We start from the raw sequence: 22,731 nt of genomic DNA, 5'->3' as shown, positions 1-22,731 counted from the left end.
ACCAGGCCTGCTACTGCCTAGTCCATTTCTCTGAAGTCAGCTCTACCCACTCAGCTACAGCGTGGTCGCGTTCCATAAAGTCAGCTCCACAGAGAATGGGTCCATTTTGACACAGCCAGCTCTTCACAGGTTCCAGAGAGTCTTTGAGTGGGAGAACTCAGTGCAAAGAAAATATTTCTTTGGAGGGTCTCTACTTGCTGGCAGAACCCTGACTTCCGTTGCTGAATTTGGGGTCAGTGTTCACTGTCAGCTCAGAGTGGGCCATTTCCTGTTTTAAATAAAGGTGTCTAATATGTAGTCTCTGAGTGCCCTTCCAATATTGGAAGTTATAAAACCAAATGCTCAACTTAGTAAGCTTGCCCCCTCTGCCATGCAACAGCTCTTAATCAAATAAGATTAAGACGCCCATACACTAGTTTATAGCTCAATTCTCCTACTAGAGACGAGTGAAATTTTTTGACTGATTTTTTTTTTTTTTTTTTTTTGCCAGAGAATGCCGGTTCGGGTTGACAGAAATGTTTTGTGAATTTGTGTCAAATTCACCAGATTGTTTCAGCTCAGAGAAAAAAAAATCCCCAGAAGTCTAAATGTTCCATTTAAACATTTTCAAAACAAAATGTTTCATCTTTTGAAGTGTTTTGTTTCAAATTTTACTTGATTTTTGTTACTTTTTTAAAATAAAAAGCCCTCCAACTGTAAAGGACTGGGGTATAGGCTGTCTGGCCTAGTGGACACAGCTGGGCTGGTGTCATCAAGACAATGACAGCCATGAGGCAGTAGTCAGTGAGCAGGGATCAGAGTAATAGCCAGAGCTGCGATTCGTAGCAAGTCAGAGTAAGCCTAGGGTCAGAGACTGGAGATAGCACCAAACTGGAATTGGGAGGCAGGGTCAGAGGCAGGCTGGGGTCAGAGACTCGAGATCAGAAGCAAGCAGTAGTTTGAAGAAGTCTGGGTGGTTGCCCAGACAACTTCCTGGACAACCTCCCAGGGTTAAATAGTGAGCATGGGCCAATCAGAGGCTCATAGGATGCTGTCTCTCTAGACCGGTGGTTCTCAAACTTATTTGATGGGGCCCACCTTCTTTGTGTCTGTACTCATTTACACCTGCCCGCACAAGTACGTATCTCACCACTCAGCTCTGAAGGCAGAGTGGAGTGCAGTGGCTGCAGGCTGGGCACACTGCTCTGAAGGCAGCGCCACACCAGCAGCAGTGTGGAAGTAAGGGTGGCAATGTGCACAGTGATATTTGTCAGTATCACTTTTCACCCTTACTTCTGTGCTGCTGCTGCCACCCTGGGGCTGACAGCCAGAGCCTTGCCGCCTCCAGGTGAAGGATTGGGGGAAGGGAGGAGAACTTGAGCCCAGGTTGCCTACTGGTGAGGGAATGTGGGTGGGGAAGGGGAGCACGGGTTGCTTTATCCAGCTGTCTCCTTTATCCCCACCTCCTGGGTATGTATGGCCGTTCTGCATGAGCGCCAGTCACCTGGGTCTGACAGCCAGAGCTCTTAAAAACCCCAAACCCCACACAGCTTGCGTCTCTTGACACATTCCTGCACCTCCCGTGGGAGACCTGCGAGAACCACTGCTCTAGACCCTTTGGGCAGTACTTCCTGCGCACCTAATCTCCACTATGCTCTTGGGAGGTGGCTCTGCATTCCCTCCTAATGGCAACATGCGAATGTCAGTTGTCCTATGCTGTGCAGAGCTGAGTTTGGTCTCATGGATTCTTACATAAACAAAATGAAATGTTTTGTTTGACTCTCTTACCTCTCTTAAAAAGCCCAGGTGAAATAAACAGGCCCAGTTGAGTGCAGGTCTAATTCATCTCCAAATTATTCTTTGTAAGCCACGAAATTTTTGGTTTTTTTTTTGAAATTGGCAGATATGAGAACTTAACAGACCTAAGTAGTGGGTTCATATTGATCTCCAAGGGATGAACTCATACTGATCTCCTAAAAACAAGAAGGCTGTTCTCATGACTTGCATGTCAATTTCCAGTGTCAGTGGAAGGGTTGCCACTGGATGCCTCGTCATGTTTGCCACCATAGTCTTGTTCTTGTGTACTCTTCTGTTCCTAAATTCTACATGAGCTGTCTGTCTTTAGTCTATGTTTTTTCTCTTTTTCTTCCCTGTGTAAAGCGATGAGATGAAAGTCTGATTTGATTACTAGTAAAAGTGGATATAAGTTACTATATGTATGTGGCAGAATTATTCAGTTGAGTGGTTGGGTTCACTCTGGCAAAGCTGTTTGTTTATCAGACTTGTACTCCTTCTCTGGCTGCTCTTTCTTTAAGTTTGACTTGCATGTGTTGTTTATGCTGTCTCAAACAATCATCTTTCTGAAGAGTAATGTGTATAAATACATAGCATGTAGCAGAGGAAAGTACCAGGGAAAAGTACCTATAAATTAAAAGATAGTGAGCTGTCAGATCTAGCTTTCAAGGCAAGAAGTTAGAGCCAAATATCAAAGATTTAGATATCAGAGATTTTGTTACAGTGCAGAAAGAAGCTGGCCATAATGTAAGTTTAATTTCAGAACAGCAACTGCAGCTTTTGATTTTTTTTCCAGGAGTTTCTATTGCTTCAATAATCTGTGAGGAAATAGTTTTTCAATGGCTATTCAAATATTTCTCCTTCTTTAATTTCCCTTTTTCACAAAAAACAGGGTTAGGAGCTTGAAGGATTTTTTTTTCATCCTTATTGTTAGGCCTGGGAATATGTAGAGAAAGCATGGTAAGATTTTCTTTGGACTGAAAACTGTTTATAGTACGTTAGCCAGAATAGAATATGTTGAAGAAGTAAACAACTTTTGTTGTCTAATATTGATGTAAAGAAATTCAATTTATATGTGTATTTTATTTCCTGTTCCTCCCCTTCTTGGGTGTTTGTGCTGAACATTTAGTAAGTCCAAAGATTTCTCAGTCAGGACACCCATATGTGGGTGTCTCCAGAGTGTCAGACCAACTGGCAGTTGGCATCCTACTGTAGGACTGTGTCTTACCTTATTCTGTTGGACACCAATGACACAAACAGTCTTGTCTTCTTCCCAGGAGGAAGGCAAACAGGTGCTATTTCAGCTAGATTGTCTTTATAGTTCAGTTAACTTTACTTCAGATACTTTAGTTCAGATACTTTATAGTATCTGAGGAGTCTTCCAATCTCACAAGTTCTGAAAGCTGCTTCATGCGTGCATGTCCAGAATCCATTAGGTTTTTGGGACTACGTTTCCATCACTGAAAAATGTAATCGGCATTTTTGTGCTATTTTCTACCACTGTCTCTGCTAAAATAATAGTAAGGGCCTAATGCAAACTGGAATTCTTTCTTGTATCTGCCCCATTGTCTTTAAGTCATCCATCTTGAAAAAACGTGTGAATTATTGACCATATTATTACCTATTTCTCCATTGCTTTGAATACTTCTGCTTGTAAGTGAATGAAGCTTATAATAATGGGCAAGTAGCTCAACACCTGCTGTCAGAGTATGCATTATTCTGAGATCTTCTCATTTATCTCACACTTCAACCATTTAGAAGGTGCCTAGGGCAGAAAGACCAAAGCCACCTCTCTGCCAAGATGCGATAAAAGTTTGGCCTGAAACTTTACTATATGTGGAGGAACTTTAGACCTGGCTGATTCTTCATCAAGACTTTGAAAAACATTCTTTTTAAAAAACTTTCCATCTACATGTATTTTCTGTATTTCATTGCTGCATTAGCTGTATAACAAAAGGATATATGTTTCTCAAAGTACAGTTTGATTCTGAAAGAGGGCCAGATGTGACTAGGAAAAAAAAAGCGTATTCTTATACACAGATCTTTCTATGAGTTCAGAGTCAGAAAACCTGACTTCAGTGACAAAAATCCAGTTTTATCTCTACTTTTGTAAGCTGTTAAGAGCAAAATCAATTAATGTACTCCTATAGCTAATAGACGTTATTTACTCACCAAGAGTATCTGAGCTCAGCTCAGATTTATCTATTGTGTGTGTGTTTGATAAGAAAAATATCTTCTAACCTTTTTATTTTCCAATGTCCCATAAGTTTTTTTTTTACAATGAATTTATGTTTGTGCAAATGTTTTCTTGATTTGCAGAACCACTGGTGGCCCTCTTAGGACTCTACAGTAAAACTACTGCAACACTGGCTCATGGTTTATGATTTATAAGCTGGTTTATGAATATTTGTCAAGTGCAAATTTTTATTGCATTGAACATGCCATATCTTATTTGCAAATGTATAGTCCTATTACAATGTATTGCCATTGTCCATTAACACGTATTTTTCAGTTTAGACTACGTAATCCTATTTGCCATGATGCTACCCCAAACCTTGCTACATTTTTTATATAACTATGCCTTTAAATTAAAACACATACAAAATATTGTTGAGCTGACCTGTCTGTTTGTGGTGATGCAGTTGCTTCCCGTGAATGAGAGCTTACACAAGGAAGCAGGATAACTTACAGTAGTGATTTGGTTAAGAGAACACAGCAATAGTAATAATGGCTTGAACATATTCAAGATACACTTCTTCAGAATACAGTGTGTGAATAGTGTTCTCTAGAGACAAAAAACACCTGCTTTTGTTCAGCTCTGTCTCTTTATACTGGCGTGCTCACTGCTGATGCATAAAGCTAGAGAAGTCAGTGTCACACAGAGTTACTGGAGGAGGGTTTGACGGTGCAGGGATCTGTGATTATGAAACAAAGGAGCTGATGGATGTATGTGCACAGTTTACTAACTGAGCACAAGTTCCTCCTCATTATTTCATTAACTGTAAATGATGCAGAAAGGTCACATATTTGCTTAAAGAAGCATATTATAGACATTTCTTTAAATGGACATATTTCCATGTCATACTGAAACTAACCATGCTGGAGAAAGATGATGACACCTTGATAGCTTTTTTAACCATGTAAGCAATTTCTTGAAGTTCTTGCTAGTTTACCATGAACGGTCAGTCTCTCCGGGTAGAAGCAGCACCCATGGAATAGTTTAATAGGAAGTTTTATTGTGGTTTTAGATGCAGTCTGTCAACCAACAGCAACGGGAGACTAGATCAAAGATTCTAAAAAAACAAAAAAATTAAACTATTAAAAATGGTGGGAAGGGGCCATTTAAAAAAAATTGAATCAGATTAGCTGCCATTGGCAATTCATTCTATTTTAACTAATTCTCTCATCTTTAATAAAAGAAGACTGCTAATAACAATATTAATAAAAATATGCTGAGAATAGAGTTGAGAATGATAAAAGGATCCGATGTGGAATCTGTTTAGAGTGCAGTTGTCCCTGAGATAAAACTCAAATGCTTTTTATCTGCAAAGCCATCTGAATCTCCATTCATAATACTTATGTGCTTCAGAGTTTATATACTTGGAGGGTAACTCCATCCAGTAAGTCATCAGTGCAATATGTGTATGTTGAACGGCTATTGAACTTCAAGCAAGGAAAATGTTAAGGCCTTGTATAGTCGTGGTAATGTAATGAGGCTGTTTTGAAATAGAGAGTGCCTGATAGGTAGCATTATTAAATCATTCATTATAACTTATGATAGGCAAGGGATCTGTGCCACTGCTGATGTGCAGAATTCTAATAGAATGTTACTACTTCAGGGGCTCCCAATAGCTACTGTCCTTGTGCAGTCTGCTGCTCAGGCTTGCTAGTAACAGCATTTTATTGCTGGGAGGAAGCACTGCCTCCAGGAAAGCCAAATCACCTTCACTTCATCTGTATTAAGAAATGGTTACAGGGCAGAGTACATTTCTGAGCAAATCTTGGCATATAGATTTTGTGCTTGAATTTTGTATTTATTTTTTATATTAAGTAAAAAGATGATAATTGTGTTGCTGCATGCTATAAAACATTGAAATGGTAGCTGCAAAATTTTAACCGCTGAATGCACGTTTTTTGGTTGTGCTTTAAACTCCATGCTTGTTTTCCTCTTCTGAATGTGGCTTCCCAACAGTGTCTTATTATTTTGTTTAAAACGAGAAAAGGAAATAAATGGAATTCTTTTTCCTCCCTTTGTCAATTAACAATATACAAAAATAGAATTCCATGAAACTTACAGTAGCATGACCAGCTATTGAAACGTGTTTTAGCATGTAATTTAATAATGCCAACAATTCAGTAGTTCCCTTTTTACCTGTCAGACATGTTGTCTTAAATAATATAATGTGTAGTGAAAGACAGTCCCTGTCCCAAAGACAAGACAGACAAGGGTGAGTGGGGAAATGGAAACACAGAAAGGTAAAAATGCCCAAAGTCACAGAACGAGTCAGTGGCAGAGTTGCGATAACAACGCAGAGCTGCAGTTCTAAGCCCTGTTGACTAGGACACTAGCTTGAAGGCATTCCTTCTGTGTGTGTGTGTGTGTATGTGTGTACACGCACACACCACCTCAATGACAACAACAAATCAGATTCACTAGGTCTATCATCATTTATGTAAGTGTAAAAGACTGGTCTGAATGAGCCCTCCTGTCCATCTATTGATGAAGTGAAGGAAAAGACCTCAAAGCAGACTGAATTTACATAGACACACCTATTTTTCCAGGGTGATCAACTTTGGCTGTATAGCAGGGGTCGGCAACCTTTCAGAAGTGGTGTGCCGAGTCTTCATTTATTCACTCTAATTTAAGGTTTTGCGTGCCAGTACATAATACATTTTACATTAATACATTACAATACATTAATACATTTTAATGTTTTTAGAAGGTCTCTTTCTGTAAGTCTAATATATAACTAAACTATTGTTGTATGTAAAATAAATAAGCTTTTTAAAATGTTTAAGAAGCTTCATTTAAAATTAAATTAAAATGCAGAGCCCCCTGGACCAGTGGCCAGAACCTGGGCAGTGAGAGTGCAATTGAAAATCAGCTTGCGTGCCGCCGGTTGCCTATCCCTGCTGTATTGTGTTAAACTTCATTTAAGTCTTGAATGAAGGGGTAATGAATTGTTGTTACCATTATTGTCTGATTAAAGGCTAACAGAACTTTACTTAATATGCCCTGTTTGAGAAGTCATTATAACTGTACCTCAGTCACTAAGTGCGTGGTAGTGAGTGAAATCTAATTCAAAGAGACAAGGGGGGAGGGGGGAGACAGGTGTTCCTAGCTGGTGGTCAGGACTTTAAGAGTTCTAGATACCATTTAATCCTTCCCTTCTAGTGTTTAAAGACAGACCTTAATAGCCTCAGTTGAGAGTCATCTCTTCTCAGGGGTCACTACAGGTGAAATCCCTGTTAAGCTTGTTCAGGGGTTGAGCCCTATATGTGGTACGGAGAAGTGTACTGGTGTAAGACAACACGGGAAAAAGCAGTGGCAGTGAGGATCCACGCTACTCAGTGAAATCTTTAGAGCTGAAATAACTAAGAAATGGGCTAGGTGGTTGTGGTGCTGTGGGAGTGGACAAGAGAAAGGACATAGCAGAATGGCAGTGGAAGCATCATTCACCCTGCTCCCTCCTCTAGGGCTGGTGAACCCACCTGTATATACCTGTGGCCTCAGGGACTTCATTGGCCTTAGACAACAAACGGGGAGTGCAATGTTAAAGGGACCTTTGTCCACTGGACTTTCACACCACAAGGTGGGAAACCGAGGGTGCTGTCTAAAGATACAGTAGGATCAGTGTCTATTTATTGTTTGCATACTTCTGAGTCGCTGTTGTTGTGTTATTTTCCAAAGTAATGCTCTGTTCACGCTTCCTTAATAAAATGTTTTCTCTGTTTCATAAACAAACTCTGTGCTTGCCAGTGAAGCTGGTTTTGTTTTCCAATTTTAAGAACACTCCTTAGATATTGAACCCAGCCCTTCTTGCTGCTGATACTACCTGGGAGAAGGTTACATAAGCATGGCCTTCTGTGTTCATGTTATCTGGGAATAATGCGGCAGTGAGTGAGCTGAGCGGATAAGAGGATAGATACAAGAAGGATTGATTTATTGATTTTCCTTTATGGAAATCTGCACTCTCAAACCTGCCCTTCCCCCCCACCCCCGGAAGCAAGTGCATGCATCTTCAGTAGAATGTGATAGAGAAACTCAAAAATTCAAGATCCTTTTCTAAGAAATATGGAATTGTTGTGTCATGTCCACAGAGGGGTCATTTTCCTCCTCCCTCTCATGAATTCAGCCTGTAATTTTCACAGTTAAAACCACAATAAACAACCCATAAAACTGAAGAAAAGCAAACATACAGTACCTGCTTACTGAAAAATCTATTTTGCCTTTTTTGTAATCTTGTAAGAAGTATAGGAGTTGTCATTGCATATTGATTTTGCTGGTATGTGTTTTGAAAAGGTGGGCTATATCCTGAGGTCGTATCCTCCCCACTTCATTTATACTCCCAGCCTTTGAGGTAAGATTGAGGAGAACTAGAAATAATTCATTTATTTTTCTGTAAAAGTGAACGAATGGTGTTTGTACAGTTCATTACAGGTACAACTGCCTCTGGGTCTAACTCCTTACCCTTTTTAGTTTCTGCTGCACTGAAGTATTTAATGCTGAAGTTGCTGCCTAGAAGCAGTGGGGAGGAGGAAGAGACCTACTGATTTTAAAAAGTGTATGTTTACCATACAACTGACCTAAGCTTTTGCATTGCATGTGATACTTTTTCAGAAACTCCCTGTGACCCATCCCTCACTGCCAATGATGTGATTAACTTTGGTGAATTACAGGCTGTGCATGCCACTGCAGGAAGGACTGAATATCAGTTAAATGATTGGCTGAAATAACTAGCAACCTCTTAGGTTGTAGCAGTGAATGGTATAGCTGTGGAGTATTAGGAGAGCACCTTGGAGAATAGAAAACTACAGATTTTGTTAATATGTTTGTTGTTTTGAAGTACAAACCAGAACACTCTATCTACCAATATACAAATAGAGACACTTGAGAACAGTGACAGAGAACAGGAAAGAGTTGGGAAGGAAACTTGCATCCAGAATATATATAGTCACCAGGGCCGGCTCCAGGCCCCAGCGCGCCAAGTGTGTGCTTGGGGTGGCATGCCGCGGGGGGGGGGGCGCTCTGCCGGTTGCCGGGAGGGCGGCAGGCAGCTCCGGTGGACCTCCCGCAGGTGTCCCTGCAGAGGGTCCGCTGGTCCTGTGGCTCCAGTGGAGCATCAGCCTGCACGCCTGCGGGAGGTCCACTGGAGCCGCGGGACTGGCGAGCAGCAGAGCGCCCCCCGCTGCGTGCCACCGTGCTTGGGGCAGCGAAATGGCTAGAGCCGGCCCTGATAGTCACCAGTGAATTCCGTGGAGATGGTGACAAAGCTGCCATTTTTCAGCTTCTTTGTTAGTGATTTTGAGCAGGGCTAGGCCTTTAGATTGGAAAAAAATGCTTTTGACACTCAAATTGAAAAGGCAATTAATATTGTGCCTTAAGTGACATACATTACATGCTCTTCATGGTGGTTTAAATACATTAGGGGTGTTGTCAATGAAAGAACAGAGATTTTTAATGTGATCAAAGTCATTGTGCTTTAGCAGTCTGTGACGGGTTTTTCCTAGCCCCTAAAGTAAGTCCTGGAGTCCTGCGCCCTGCCATAATGTTGTCCAACTGAGGCACTGGAAAGCCGCATGATTTGTTTTTTCTTTCTAGATGGTTTGGGGTGGCTAAATCATAGCAAGAGTTTTCAGAGTGTCGCCCTGATCTGAAACAATCTCATGTAGCTTGGTCAGTTTAAGGTCAGACGCTTAAAAAGTGACTGGGCTCCTCTTGTGAGAGGGAAAGATTGAAATGGCTGCCTAGAAACCCGGATAGAGAGCTTTGCAGATATATTAGTTGGGTATTTCTTATGTTGTTAGATCAGATGTACACTATATTTATGAAGTTTAAACCACGTGGCTTGGGAATATGATTGGAGGCTTTGCCAGTTTGGGTTCTTTTGAGTGAACCATAATCCTGTAAATAACAGGAAACGCCACTGAGGGCTTTTTGGTCCTTCACCTGGGACTCCTATGAACTTTCTCTCCATCCATTCAGCCCCTGCCACAGAGACACAAATTACTTGGGAAGGAACTGAAATGCGCTGACCTAAAATGGGACAGTATAGCAGTAACAAGAAGATGGAAATGCTGTTTTCAATTTATATGTTGTGCTGATTTATTTATAATGTGCCCATCTAAGGCTCTGGGCACATGTACAAAATGTTTTAATAAAACACTGTGAAGGGGCATCTGCCCCACACTGGCAGAAAAGGGGCTAAAAGTAGCCCTATGGAGGCTGTGCAGGAGGCAGCCAATCACAGAAGGGCTTATAGGAGCAGCAAATCAGGGCTGAGCTGGCCTGTATAAGAAGAGCTGCAGAGCAGAACAGAACAGAGCAGGAGCAGTCACTCCCTGGAACTTGAGAAGGGAGGAGGACTGGCTGCCTTGCAGGCAGTGGACAGCAAGCACCCTAGACCACGCAGTGTTATAGGCAGAAACCCACAGAGCTAAAGGCAGCTCCTGGCAGGCTGCAGGGATCTGCAGACTGAGGCCCTGATGCACGTGCAAAGAAGGTGCTGGAGCCACTGAAAGAAGCTAAACAGTGGACTGCAGGTCCCTGTGGAAGAGGGGGGAATATGGAGTGTGGCACAGCTGGAGGACAGTGTCCCTGAAGAGGATGCCGTGGTCCTCGGAGTAACATGGGTCCAGGAATAGAGGTGACAGCGGGTGAGACACCACCAAAGAGGGTGCAGTGCTAGTTCCCTGGACAGTCAGCAGGAGGTACTGCAGTGGTGAGTCATGCCCCATCACAAGCGCATACAAAATACAAGTGGGACAAACAAAGCTCTCCCTGACTCACCTGCTATATGAGTAATTGAAGGAAAAGTGAGGCACTAACAGTGAATACAGGTGAGTTCAGAGTGAAGGCGATAAAGTCCTAGGTAAAACCAGCTGATTATCTTTTGTGCAGTTATCTCTTTGGCTGTAAATGGGACCGTTATGTTTTGTGCTGGGAAAGTGTAAATTCAGAGCTGACTGGAGAGATTCCATTCTCAGGTGCAGTGAGGCCTTGTTCAGGGTGAGCATAGGGGAGTTTGAAGTGCATGGGACCTGTAAAATTATCCCTTGCTTTATCATTGCATTAGCATAGATTTTTGCTTTTTATATGGTGCAGATGTGTGCATATAATTACACCCCCCCCCCCCACACACACACATGTTAAGCAAGACACAGGATGAACTTTAGTCTCCCTCTTGAGGTTTAAAAACCTACCCAAAGAAACTGAATTTGGACAGTATGTACAAGTTTTTTATTTATTTTCTGATATCCAATACCTTGGATTTGTTTTTAGTTATATTTGGAGCTTGATCCTCTGGTCTGATGCCTGTTGTGTCATTGTGCATTGCTTTTAAGAATCTCTCAGTGATTTTTAGATAGATGAATGCAGAGGTCATTGTGGTAACTTTATTTAGAATATTTTGCAGCAGGAAAAGGCTGTTCATTGGCTTACAAAAATATCCTTAACTTGCCCTTTAAAACCAGCTTTTGTGATCTCCTAGTTGCCCTAACTTCTCTTGTATGCACAATCTCAGTATTTCTCATTTGCTGAACAGGTGAGTTACATTTATATTATTTATGTTGCCTTAATTTGGTCATGCGATTGCACTGTTATATTAATGTTGAAGACTTGCTATTATGACAGTAATTTAGAAACATACAGACACAAAAATCCATGTGTTTTTTGTGCACAGCTTTGCCTTCGCTTTATTATCTCAGGCTTTGCCCCACCTGTGGGTGTGTATATGTAATATATGTAATTATATTGTTGCCTTCCCTTACTTCAGGGTTGCTTGTACCCCTTTTGTGGTCCCTTCCTGTGAATATTAAAACAATTCAGTTTTACTTGCACACATTCTATTGGGTAGTGAACTTTTAAGCTCATGACTCAAATATTTGCACAAGAAGTGGTGTGCTAAATGTGAGATGGGACACTGCTTGACACAGCTGAGGGAGAGAGATTCAAAGATCCTTTACTGAAACCCTGGCACAGAGGCAGTTAAATGAGCCAAAAAAGGATGTGGCCCACCCTTCACAACTGTGTATGGATTTCACAAGGGAGCATTAAACTGTAATTTTCACCTTGCCAATAAATCGTACAATCGACAAACTCATTTAGATACGTTGCCCAAGGCCTTTATGGGAGGAAAAGATTTAAATATTAGGGAACTTTGGAAATACTCTTTTGACTGCTCCTGCTTCTTGAGAGATTCAAAGACTCAGTGGTTTCTTGTTAGAAGCATTACATTTCTCCGATCAAAGAACAGGATCAATACCACATGACTTGTGTGATTAATCACATGTAACCAAAACAGCTTAAATTTCAAATATAGTCTTGTCATAAACAGATTGTTAAGGGTTAATGTCTCTTGTACCTGTAAAGGGTTACAAGCAGGGAACGGGACACCTAACCAGAAGACCAATCAGAAGACAAGATACTTTTAAATTTGGGTGGAGGGAAGCTTTTGTGTGTGTTCTTTGTTTGTTGTGTGTTCTTCTCTTGGAGGGTCTGAGAGAGACCAGACATTACTACAGGCTCTCTAAGTTTCTTTTCTAATAGTAAGTAAAAACAGGCGGTTTAGGTTTTTTGATTGTTTTACTTTATTTGCAATTGTGGATCTGGCTGGTTAACTTTTATATGTGTAGTTGCTGGGAAAATTTTGATTTGTATTGGTACTGGGGGGAAAGTCTCTTTCTGATGTCTGTAAGCTATAGGACCCTGTATATTTACATCTTGAAGTTACAGAGATAATTCTTTACTTTTCCTTTCTTTTATTAAAAGATTTCTTTTTAGAGAACCTGATTAATTTTGTTTTGTTTCCCTTGTTTTAGTCCAGGGGATTGGGATTACTCACCAGGACGGGTGGGAGGGAGATGGGAGGGGGAGAGATAGAATCTCTCTTTGGTTTCCTTGAATCTGTTTGCCTCTTTGTGAAAGGGAAGGGAGAAGCTTCTCTGTATGATGATTTAAGAGGTTGTATCAGTATCTCTCAGGATAGCCCAGGGAGGGAAATTCTGGGAGGGGGAAAGGTGGGGGAATGTTTTATTTCTCCTTGTTTTAAGAACCCGATGGATCTGGGTTCTTGGGGTCCCCAGGGAAGGTTGGGGAGGTCAGAGTGCCCCAAAACACTATATTTTTGGGTGGTGGCAGTGCTTTCAGATCTAAGCTGGTAATTAAGCTTAGAGGATTCAGGTGCTAGTCTCTCATTTTCTGAACTCTAAGGTTCAGATCTGAGAAAGATTGCTATGACATGGTGGCAGAGGTGGGATAGATAAGAATCCAAAAGCCAGTAAGATTATTAATCTGCTTCTCTGCTAGCTGGTTATAAGCAGAGGGAAGGGGTTTATTTTTTTAAACTGCAGCCAGAGAAATTTTTTTTTTCCTTGCTCCGTGCTAGCTGGGCATAGGGAGGGCTATTAAGGTTTAACGACGGTCATTTGTTAGACAAAGCAGCCTTAAGTGGTCAGCAACGCATTCCAGCCAGGACACATTTGTAAATGAAAGAGAGTTTTCTTTTGCTTTTTAACTCTTTCGGGAGAGGCTAGTAAGTTAAAAAGGACTCTGTTGCTAAGCAACCCCAGGAAGCCAACAGAGAACCAGCAGTTCAGGCAGTAAACACCAGAGGGCATCCCAACACAAGAAAACAGAAACCATGACTACCAAGGACCTGAAACAGGAACTGGCAAGACTGGAGGCAGAGGGACAAATCAGAAACGCAGACCACAAGCGAGACATGGAAAAGAAACTACAAGAACTAGAAATAAAACAAAAAGAGATGGAGCTGAGAGAAGGAGAAGAAAAAATCAAAGAGGAAACCTACAAAAGAGACCAAGCAGCCAAAGAGGAAGCCTTCAAAAGAGAGCAAGCAGCCATAGAGGCTGCCCACAGGAGGGAGCTGGAACTCCAGAGGGAGACCCACCGGCAGGCCCTGGAATTAGAACAGGCTAAGCAACAGAACACAGCCAATCCTAACAACACTTCGCTAGTTGTTGTTCCACATTCCAAGAAACTCCCCACCTTCAAGGCAGGTGATGACACTGAGGCCTTCTTAGAAAATTTTGAAAGAGCCTGCCTTGGGTACAGCATCTCTGAAGACCAGTACATGGTAGAATTGAGGCCACTGCTCAGTGGACCCTTAGCAGAGGTGGCGGCTGAAATGCCTAAGGAGAAAATGAACGATTATAAACTTTTTCAAACCAAGGCCAGATACAGAATGGAGATAACACCTGAACATGTCCGTCGGCGGTTCAGAAACCAAAAATGGAAACCAGATGTGTCATTCCCCCGACACGCCTACCACATTGCAAAGAATTATGAAGCCTGGATATCAGGAACAAAGGTTAACAATCTGGACGAACTGCATCTCCTGATACAAATGGAGCAGTTCTTAGATGGTATTCCTGAGGAAATAGAGGTACATCCTAGATGGGAAACCCAAAACGGTAATTGAGGCGGGGGAGATTGGAGCCAAATGGATGGAAGTGGCAGAAAAGAAAAAAGCTATTGTCAAGGGGAACGAATACCCCAGAGGGCACACCGACCATAAACCCTACAACCGAGGGCAGCCAAAGGCCCCACCTACAACCCAAGGAAAGCCACAGACACCCTATTATTCCACCTCACCAGTCTCTAGTAACCCACCTCGACCCAGTGACCAGTCGGCTGGAAGATGCTTTAAGTGTAATGAACTGGGACATATAAAGGCCAACTGCCCAAAGAACCCCAACCGAGTGCAGTTCATTACACCACCATCACACCAAAGATCCCCAGGCCCAGATGCCTCTCAAATACCGTTGGAGCGAAGGGAAATTTTGAGAGTGGGCGGAAAGAAGGTTACCGCGTGGAGAGACACGGGGGCACAAGTGTCAGCTATCCACCAATCCTTCGTCGACCCCAAATTCATCAACCCAAAGGCCCAAGTGACAATTTACCCGTTCATGTCACAAGCTGTAGACTTGCCTACAGCTGAACTACCTGTCCAGTACAAAGGCTGGTCAGGAATGTGGACTTTTGCAGTCTATGACAATTATTCCATCCCCATGCTACTGGGGGAAGACTTGGCCAACCAGGTGAAGCGGGCCAAGAGAGTGGGAATGGTTACCCGCAGCTAAACCAGGCAAGCTTCCAGACCCATTCCTGTTCCTGAGCCGTCGACAGAGGCCCCGTCTGTGTTACAAGAGACCCAGACAAAGGTAGTGGACCCGGATCCCATGATTTCCATAGGGAAACAGCCACAGTGCTTCCAGTCCCAGACCAGGAACTGAAAAAGCAGCCAGCACCAGAACTGTTGCCAGCACTGATGACAGTGCTTGCAATTCCATCTTCAACCCCAACGCCAGAGGGCGCCAGCGAGCCTGAACTGGCAGAAGCCTGAAATACCCCCTGGTGCATCAGCGGAGAGTGGTTCACCAGCAACGGAAACAACCCCATCACCTACATCGCTTCCAGAGGGACCAAGCCCAAGTCCACAGTCTAAGGAAGAACTGGTGTCTCCAGCTTCAAGGGAACAGTTCCAGACTGAGCAGGAAGCAGATGACAGCCTTCAGAAAGCTTGGGCGGCGGCACGGAGCACCCCACCACCTCTCAGCTCTTCTAATTGATCCCGGTTTGTTGTAGAACAAGGACTTTTATACAAGGAGACTCTTTCTGGTGGACACCAGGAAGACTGGCATCTGCAAAAACAGTTAGTGGTTCCAGCCAAGTACCGGGAAAAGCTCTTAAGCTTAGCTCATGATCATCCTAGTGGCCATGCTGGGGTGAACAGAACCAAAGACCGGTTGGGGAGGGCATGGGCAAGGATGTTGCCAAGTATGTCCGGTCTTGTGAGGTGTGCCAAAGAGTGGGAAAGCCCCAAGATCAGGTCAGGGCCCCTCTCCAGCCACTCCCCATAATTGAGGTCCCATTTCAGTGAGTAGCTGTGGATATTCTGGGTCCTTTCCCAAAAAAGACACCCAGAGGAAAGCAGTACGTACTGACTTTCTTGGACTTTGCTACCCGATGGCCGGAAGCAGTAGCTCTAAGCAACACTAGGGCTAAAGCTGTGTGCCTGGCCCTAACAGACATTTTTGCCAGGGTAGGTTGGCCCTCCGACATCCTTACAGATTCAGGATCTAATTTTTAGCCTGAGGGCCACATCAGGCTATGAAAATTGTATGGTGGGCCATGAATGATCATGAAATTGGGGGCAGGGGTGTTTGAGTTGGTGAGGGCTCCAGCTGGGGGTGCGGGCTCTGGAGTGGGGCCAGAATTGAGTTCAGGGTGTCAGAGAGGGCTCCAGGTTGGGGTGTGGGGGAGGACTCTGGGGTGGGGATGAGGGGTTTGTGGTGCAGGATGGGGCTCCAGGCTGGGATTGAGGGGTTTGGAGGGTGTGAGGGGGATCAGGGCTGGAGCAGGGGTTTGGAGTACGGGGGAGAGGTGTAAGGGGTCCGGCTGCGGGTACAGGTTGTAGGGTGGGGCTTGGGATGAGGGTTTGGGGTACAAGTGAGGGCTGAGGGCTGGGATTGAGTGGTTCGGAGGGGGATCAGGGCTGTGGCGGGGGATTGGGGCATGGTTGGGAGGTGCGGGGTGCTTACCACAAGCAGCTCCCAGAAACATGTTCCCACTCCGGCTCCGAGGCACTGCCTAGAGACTGTGTGCTGCCCCGTCTGCAGGCATCACCTTTGCAGCTCCTATTGGTCAGGAACCACAGCCAATGGGAGCTGTGGGGGTGGCGCCTGTGGTTGGCAAAGCATGCAGAGCAGCCTGGCCATGCCTCTGCCTAGTAGGAGCCGGAGCGGGGTCATGCCGGCTGCTTCCTGGGAGCTGCATGGAGCGGTGCAAGCCCCTGACCCTGCCCCCCCCCCCCGGTTGGAGCGCTGGAGTGGGGCACACTTCTGACCCTGCTCCCGGGCGGGAGCTGAAGGCCAATCTGACACGTCGAATGTGGCCCGTAGGGCATAATTTGCCCATCCCTGGTCTAACACTTGGAGTAAACTGTATGAAGTCACAGTACTGCCAACCCCAAACATTTAAAAAAAAAAATGAATCAGGCCCTTCCCTTCCCTTCTCTGTTCCTCCGCCCTGCCACCCCGCCCCCAAGCCCCAGCAACATGTGCTTGATTAAATATCATGAGATTAAAAAGAAGCCTAACTTTTTATTTGTCTTCCGTTTTTTTACATTTGTAAGATTTAAGTTTTTTCAATCTTTTCTTCAGAGCCATGAGATCTAGAAACTTACTTCCTTAACAAAACAAAACCCCAAACACCTGCTTCAGGGTTCTCCCAGGATTCCAGGAGCTGGTGCTAAAAGAACACCTAATATTGCAAGGCTTGTGATAATATCATGAGGATTGGCAATGTTGAAATCAATCTGAAGAATTAAACAAACCGCCACCTACCCACACTAAAAAAAAAACACACAACCCTTCCCTCCTAACCAACACACACAGTAGTCTCCCCACTACCCCACTCCACAAAAAAAATTAAAATAAAAATCCTTGTCTTAATTTGGAATACTGCTTAATTGAATTTTTCATTTCTGCTGCTCTATCCACAAAGATTCTTGGAATACAATGCAATTTGCTCTTATCTGCCTCCTTTTATCTGGTGTATCCTTAAGGCATTTTTTGGTTCATAAATAAATCCGCATCAAAAGCAAAATCCTACTGAACTGCAGAAACCATAGAAAATAAATATCTTCAATTTAGACTTTTAAAAGCACGGCTTATATTGCCCGTCCAAGAAGACAAAACATGCCACATTTTAAATGTCTTCCTTTACCTAGGTTTTGCCTGGCGTTCTCCAGAGCAACTTTGGTAGATGCCATGCAGAGCTCAGGAAAAAAATAGATACCCAGGATCTAAGTAATGGTTCCATGCTACTTATGGCTATTTACTTAATCGATATTTTATTTTTGTTTTTTTTTTATTCCTTGAGATTTGCCAAGAAATCTCAATATTTCAGTTACATCCAGACATGCAGATGACAACTAGCAGGTAGTTTTTCCCTGGGAAAGCTGTCCAACTGGAGAAGCTCTTTTTGGCAGAAAAAATCAAGTACTTGGCTCCAGCAGTCAATGACATGACATTTAAATCTCTCTCTTTTTCTCCCCCCCCCCCGTCCCCCCAAGGAATGGGAATGGGAATGCCAACCTTTCCTTTCTGTCACTATTGCAGAGTATCACTTTTAAGCAGCAAATGCTACCCCAAGTGACTCAGCTTCAAAGTCATTATATACATTTTTACAAATTTTACAGTGATTTCAGTGAAATGTCATATCCACTATTTAACATAGACTTTTCTAGACCTGAGTGAGGATTTGCTTTCTTTAATCTGTTGGTTTGTAGTGCAGATAGTAATAGGCAAATTTGGGGTGTATTTTCAGTGTTTAGGTTTTTCTTTAAAGCTTCCAGTTGTGTGAGATGCCAAAGCCTAAACATGTATCTTAAAAGAATTGTTATGTCATGTGACTGGTACAGCCTGAAAAGAGCTGTCTTAAATAATGTGTATAAATTACATTTATCATCCTCCTTTAGCTGGTAAAGTTCAGTTTTCAGGGTTGGATTTTAAGCTGTAGGCAGAAATGTGTGTGGATTCTTTCTCTATTTAGATGCTTCATTTAGATCTCTTTCCTTCCGCGCTCCCAGCTTAGAAGTGGAAAAGCTCTATTAGGACGTGTAGCCTTTTCCCTTGCTAATGTGGGAATGTTCTCTATAATCCAGTTTCAAATGAGACAAAGCCAGGACACCCTCAGCACCTCTCTCTGTTTTACCCTCTTTATGACTGATTAGAGTTTATAGCAGTTCCTTTTGCTGTTTCACATTACACACATCCTCTTTGGAACGATACAGTACTGGTGGCTAGTCATAACTGGACTTTTTGTGTAGGTTTGTCTTTAGGTAGAAAAGAATATGAAGTTTTTTGATATGACATTCACAGATTCTGTGTAGTGAGACATAAGAGAAAGACGTTATGATCTCTTGTTCCTGAAGTTTCAGACTGAGTCTGCAAAAACTCCTGTTTTTGTACGTTTTAGAAATCTTCTTTGATGTGTTTCAGTGTTCCGGATGAAGAAAATATTTCTCAAAGGGAACAATTTTTTTTCCTTTTAAATTCTACATTATATAGCATGATAGTGGTGAGAGCAAAATTTCCATTGACTTCAGTGGGACCAGGATTCACTGTAGTTGTCAGAATCTCTGCCTTATAGGTATAGGAATCATTTCTCCCTCCCTATGCAAGAGTGGAGGATGAAGGTAATTCCAGAACTGCTAGAAGGTGAAACCCCAAATTCAGTGGATTGTTGTGTGGAGGGAAGCTGAAAGGCACAAGTGTTTGGAGGGTGAAGAGTGCTTACTGCTACAGAAGTTGAAGAGTGAGCAGGGAATGTTTTTGGAATGTAGCAAAATAATCCAAGATCCCATTGTTCTAGCTACAGTCCCCATCCTCTCAGTCCCCCACAAATCCACAGTTTCATCCTCCCAGATACTCTTTTCTCCCTCTCCTCCTATTCCTCTACCTCCTCAATCTGTTCATAACTGTGAATGATTCAGTTAAGTAGGGCTTCCCAAATGGCTGTTTAATTTTCTCTTCTGACCCCCTATAGCTTTTGTAACAGGCAGCTGATCTGTGGCATCCCATGCATCATTTCTCAGACACACATACACTCTCCTGCTCCCACTACTTGTCTTGCAATTCTTCCTCCGCTGATTGCAGCACCCACTTGTGCTATCTGCTCACCCCCTTGATCCCCCATATTTCAGATTTAGGTGGACAGAGAAATGATGTGCCCCTGTTCCATGGACAGTGTGCCCTCATATAATAAGAAATCTGAATGTTCTATGTTTTTAGTCGCACAACCCCCAGAGATGCTGCATAGAAAAATGACATGGTGATGCAACAACCATCACTCAGTATTTTCAAATAACCTGTAAGAAAAATAACTCTATCCATCCGCCCCAGACACAGCACACACAAGTGAGGGATCCCTGTTGCTCAAGTAAATTCAAAAAGCTAGGAAGCTCCCTCTGCAACTTTTCTAAATTGCAGCCATCTCTTCCCTAATCTATGCAGCTACTCAGTAGGCTGAAAGCACTGAAGATGGAACTTGAGAGAAACTGTTTGTGGCACAAACTAATCCATAAAATTTTATTTTGTCTATACACTGATAGGTTCTTGGTTTACAGGATCCTCTGAGGAAAAGATTTAGGAAACATCATGGATAGCACAATTGATGATGTGCAGTGGCAATTAAAAGATCAAAATGGATGTTGGGGTACACTAATGAAGGAATATAAGATAGTACAGAACACGTGAAAACAGAGTGCTCTTATTTGTGTTCTGTTTTGTTTGGTGTCCCTTAAAATATAGCCGAGATTGAAGAGGTCTGTGAAGAGAAATGCAATAGCTACAAGAAGAAATTTAGATATGAGTTGAGAATCGCACTAACTAGGGTGATTTTAGCCTTGAAAAGAGACGTGTAATGGAGATTTATGTGAGGTGTTTAAGGATATAGTAAAAATAGATCATTCCTCCTTTAACAATGACACGTAACAGAATCGGAGATCACTTGATGAATTAATAGTAGGTAGATATAAATCCAATAGGAGAAAATATTTTAAATCCAGCAATGATTTCCGCAGGATGAATACATACATTCTTTATAAAGCACTGGACTAGGCATCCGGAAACTTGGATTCTGTTGTTGGCATTGCCACATTTCATGTGACCCTGGGCCAGGCATCCAACCTTTTCGCTTCAGTTTCCCTGTCTCTAATGAGCAATGGGAAATTATCAAATACGTTTTCTCATCTTGTATTGGCGTTGTGAGGCTCAATTAATGTGTATAAATGTGAGATGCTGTCACACTAGATGCCGTAGAGATACCAGCTACTAGCTGTAATACTAGTAATGTCAGAATATTGGTAATTCTGTGTTGAAACTCTCAGTAATGATGTGCAGACCAAAATCTTGCAAGAAGGGAATCTGGACTACAGTACGAATTCTCAAAGAAAGAAAACTAAAAGGTGAGGAAAAATTCCTCACCTCTCCCTGATATTCTGTACCAGTCAAGAGGCTTGGGACCTCCCAGAGCAGTTAATCATTTCAGTCTGATCTGATTATCATTCAGCTACTCTTTGCAACACCCTTAAAATCTCTGTAAAAGCTTCCACACATCTATTTCATAACTTTTAGCAAGATGTGGGCTGAAGCCCAGGAGATATTCTTCCAAATCAATATTAAAAAGGCATCTCCTCTTTCTGCCCAGGAAGAGCCTGCTGACTAGGTAAAGTGATTGTTAAAAGATTGTGATGTTCCCTTTTCTGCTGCAGTGTAATTTCTCTAGATAGTTCCTAAGCCATCAAGGAATCTAAGAGGAGCCATGACAACATTTGGTACCAGGCTCAAGTCCTGTGTTGGAACTAGAGAATTAGCTACCAGTCCCAACTAATATCAACTGGCTTTAGGAACCAGGAAGCATTATAGTATGGGCTTTTCAAGACTACATTCACTGAGTCTGTCAGCTGCTACTTGAACTCAAATGTAACAAGCTTTCAGGCCCAAGACTAGACTAACTTGCTGGAAATCCAGTATGATTGGCATCCTGGCTTCATTGTGCTCTGTCCTTGCTCTGTCCCATGAACTCAGTCTCCAAATCCTACAGTCCATCTTGGCTGTCAATGGCTTCTTTGACTGTATCAAAACAGAAAGCTTTATTTGAAAGTCTCTTCAGGCTTGTGCACTTAACAGGGCCAAGACTGCAAACTTTGTTGCGTCTTTAAGAAGTACTAGAGGGGTAGCCGTGTTAGTCTTGATCTGTAAAAGCAGCAAAGAATCCTGTGGCACCTTATAGACTAACAGACGTTTTGGAGCATGAGCTTTCGTGGGTATCTGACGAAGTGGAGCTCATGCTCCAAAGTGTCTGTTAGTCTATAAGGTGCCACAGGATTCTTTGCTGCTTTTAAGAAGTACTGAATCAACTGATGTATAAACATAGAGAAGAGTAATATCAAACTGTTTATTAAATCAAGGATTATTCAGTACCTGTGGTGTCCCAGGAACTCAGAATCTCTGTCCAGATTATTATTATTATTATTTCACTCTTTTTGGTCAGGATTTGTGTCTCAAGACTCAATGATTTGTTTGTAAATTTGTAAATACAAACTAGTGAATATTGCAGCATAGCATGTGGCCCATCTGGCATTTTGGGGAATTGAATTGCCCATATGCTACTCCCCCACCCCGCCATGTAACAGGTTTTGTATTTTAATAATTGTGAAAGATTTGATTCTGAAATATTGTTAAAGATGTCTTTTTTTTTCAGTAAAAATGAGTGGGTGCTACAAGTTTATCATCCAATTCACTTGGTCATTTTGGAAGCAGGTTATCTGCTCTAGCAAATACAGTATTGTGCTTGGAAGAGATTTGTTGACATGCTTGGTTTATTAATCCAGTTTAATACAGTACCAGATACAATTGCCTTTAAAGGGCTCTAGATGATGGAGATTATATATACAAAGAGGCAAAATCTGACCCTCATGAAGGAAGAGGGCCATTCTGGAAAACATTTCTTGAGATAATCAAATACCTTCTGATTTAGGGTAATGAGTTATATGAAAGACAGAACAAAAATCCCCAATACCACTTCATTTTAATGCACATGTTTAGGAAAGTGTGCAAATTAGAGTAGGTCAAGTTATACTATGTAAAAATATTTTGAAAATTGCAAAAACAATGCCCTTCCCCAGTCCTGCATCAATCTATTAATATATT

At 42.5% G+C, this 22,731-nt stretch overlaps 1 protein-coding gene across 8 annotated transcripts in view; it reads left to right on the top strand.

The window, feature by feature from the left end:
• FRMPD4 (FERM and PDZ domain containing 4) overlaps positions 1 to 22,731 on the top strand; it is a 478,200-nt gene that overhangs the window by 59,694 nt on the left and 395,775 nt on the right. Inside the window, exon 2 of one of the 8 annotated variants that reach the window (XM_050963188.1) lies at positions 7,471 to 7,586. The exons of 5 other annotated variants lie outside the window; for them this stretch is intronic. The gene's annotated coding sequence lies outside the window, so the exon portion shown is untranslated. Of the gene's footprint in view, positions 1 to 4,092; positions 4,150 to 7,470; positions 7,587 to 10,650; positions 10,716 to 22,731 lie in introns of those variants that run through there. 2 more of the 8 variants (XM_050963209.1, XM_050963238.1) reach the window with 2 other exon arrangements.

Source organism: Gopherus flavomarginatus, chromosome 1 (assembly GCF_025201925.1).
Source record: "Gopherus flavomarginatus isolate rGopFla2 chromosome 1, rGopFla2.mat.asm, whole genome shotgun sequence".
Taxonomy (NCBI): Eukaryota; Metazoa; Chordata; order Testudines; family Testudinidae; genus Gopherus; species Gopherus flavomarginatus.
The sequence above is the reverse complement of the archived record's forward strand: the minus strand, read 5'-3'. Positions and strand labels throughout refer to the sequence as shown.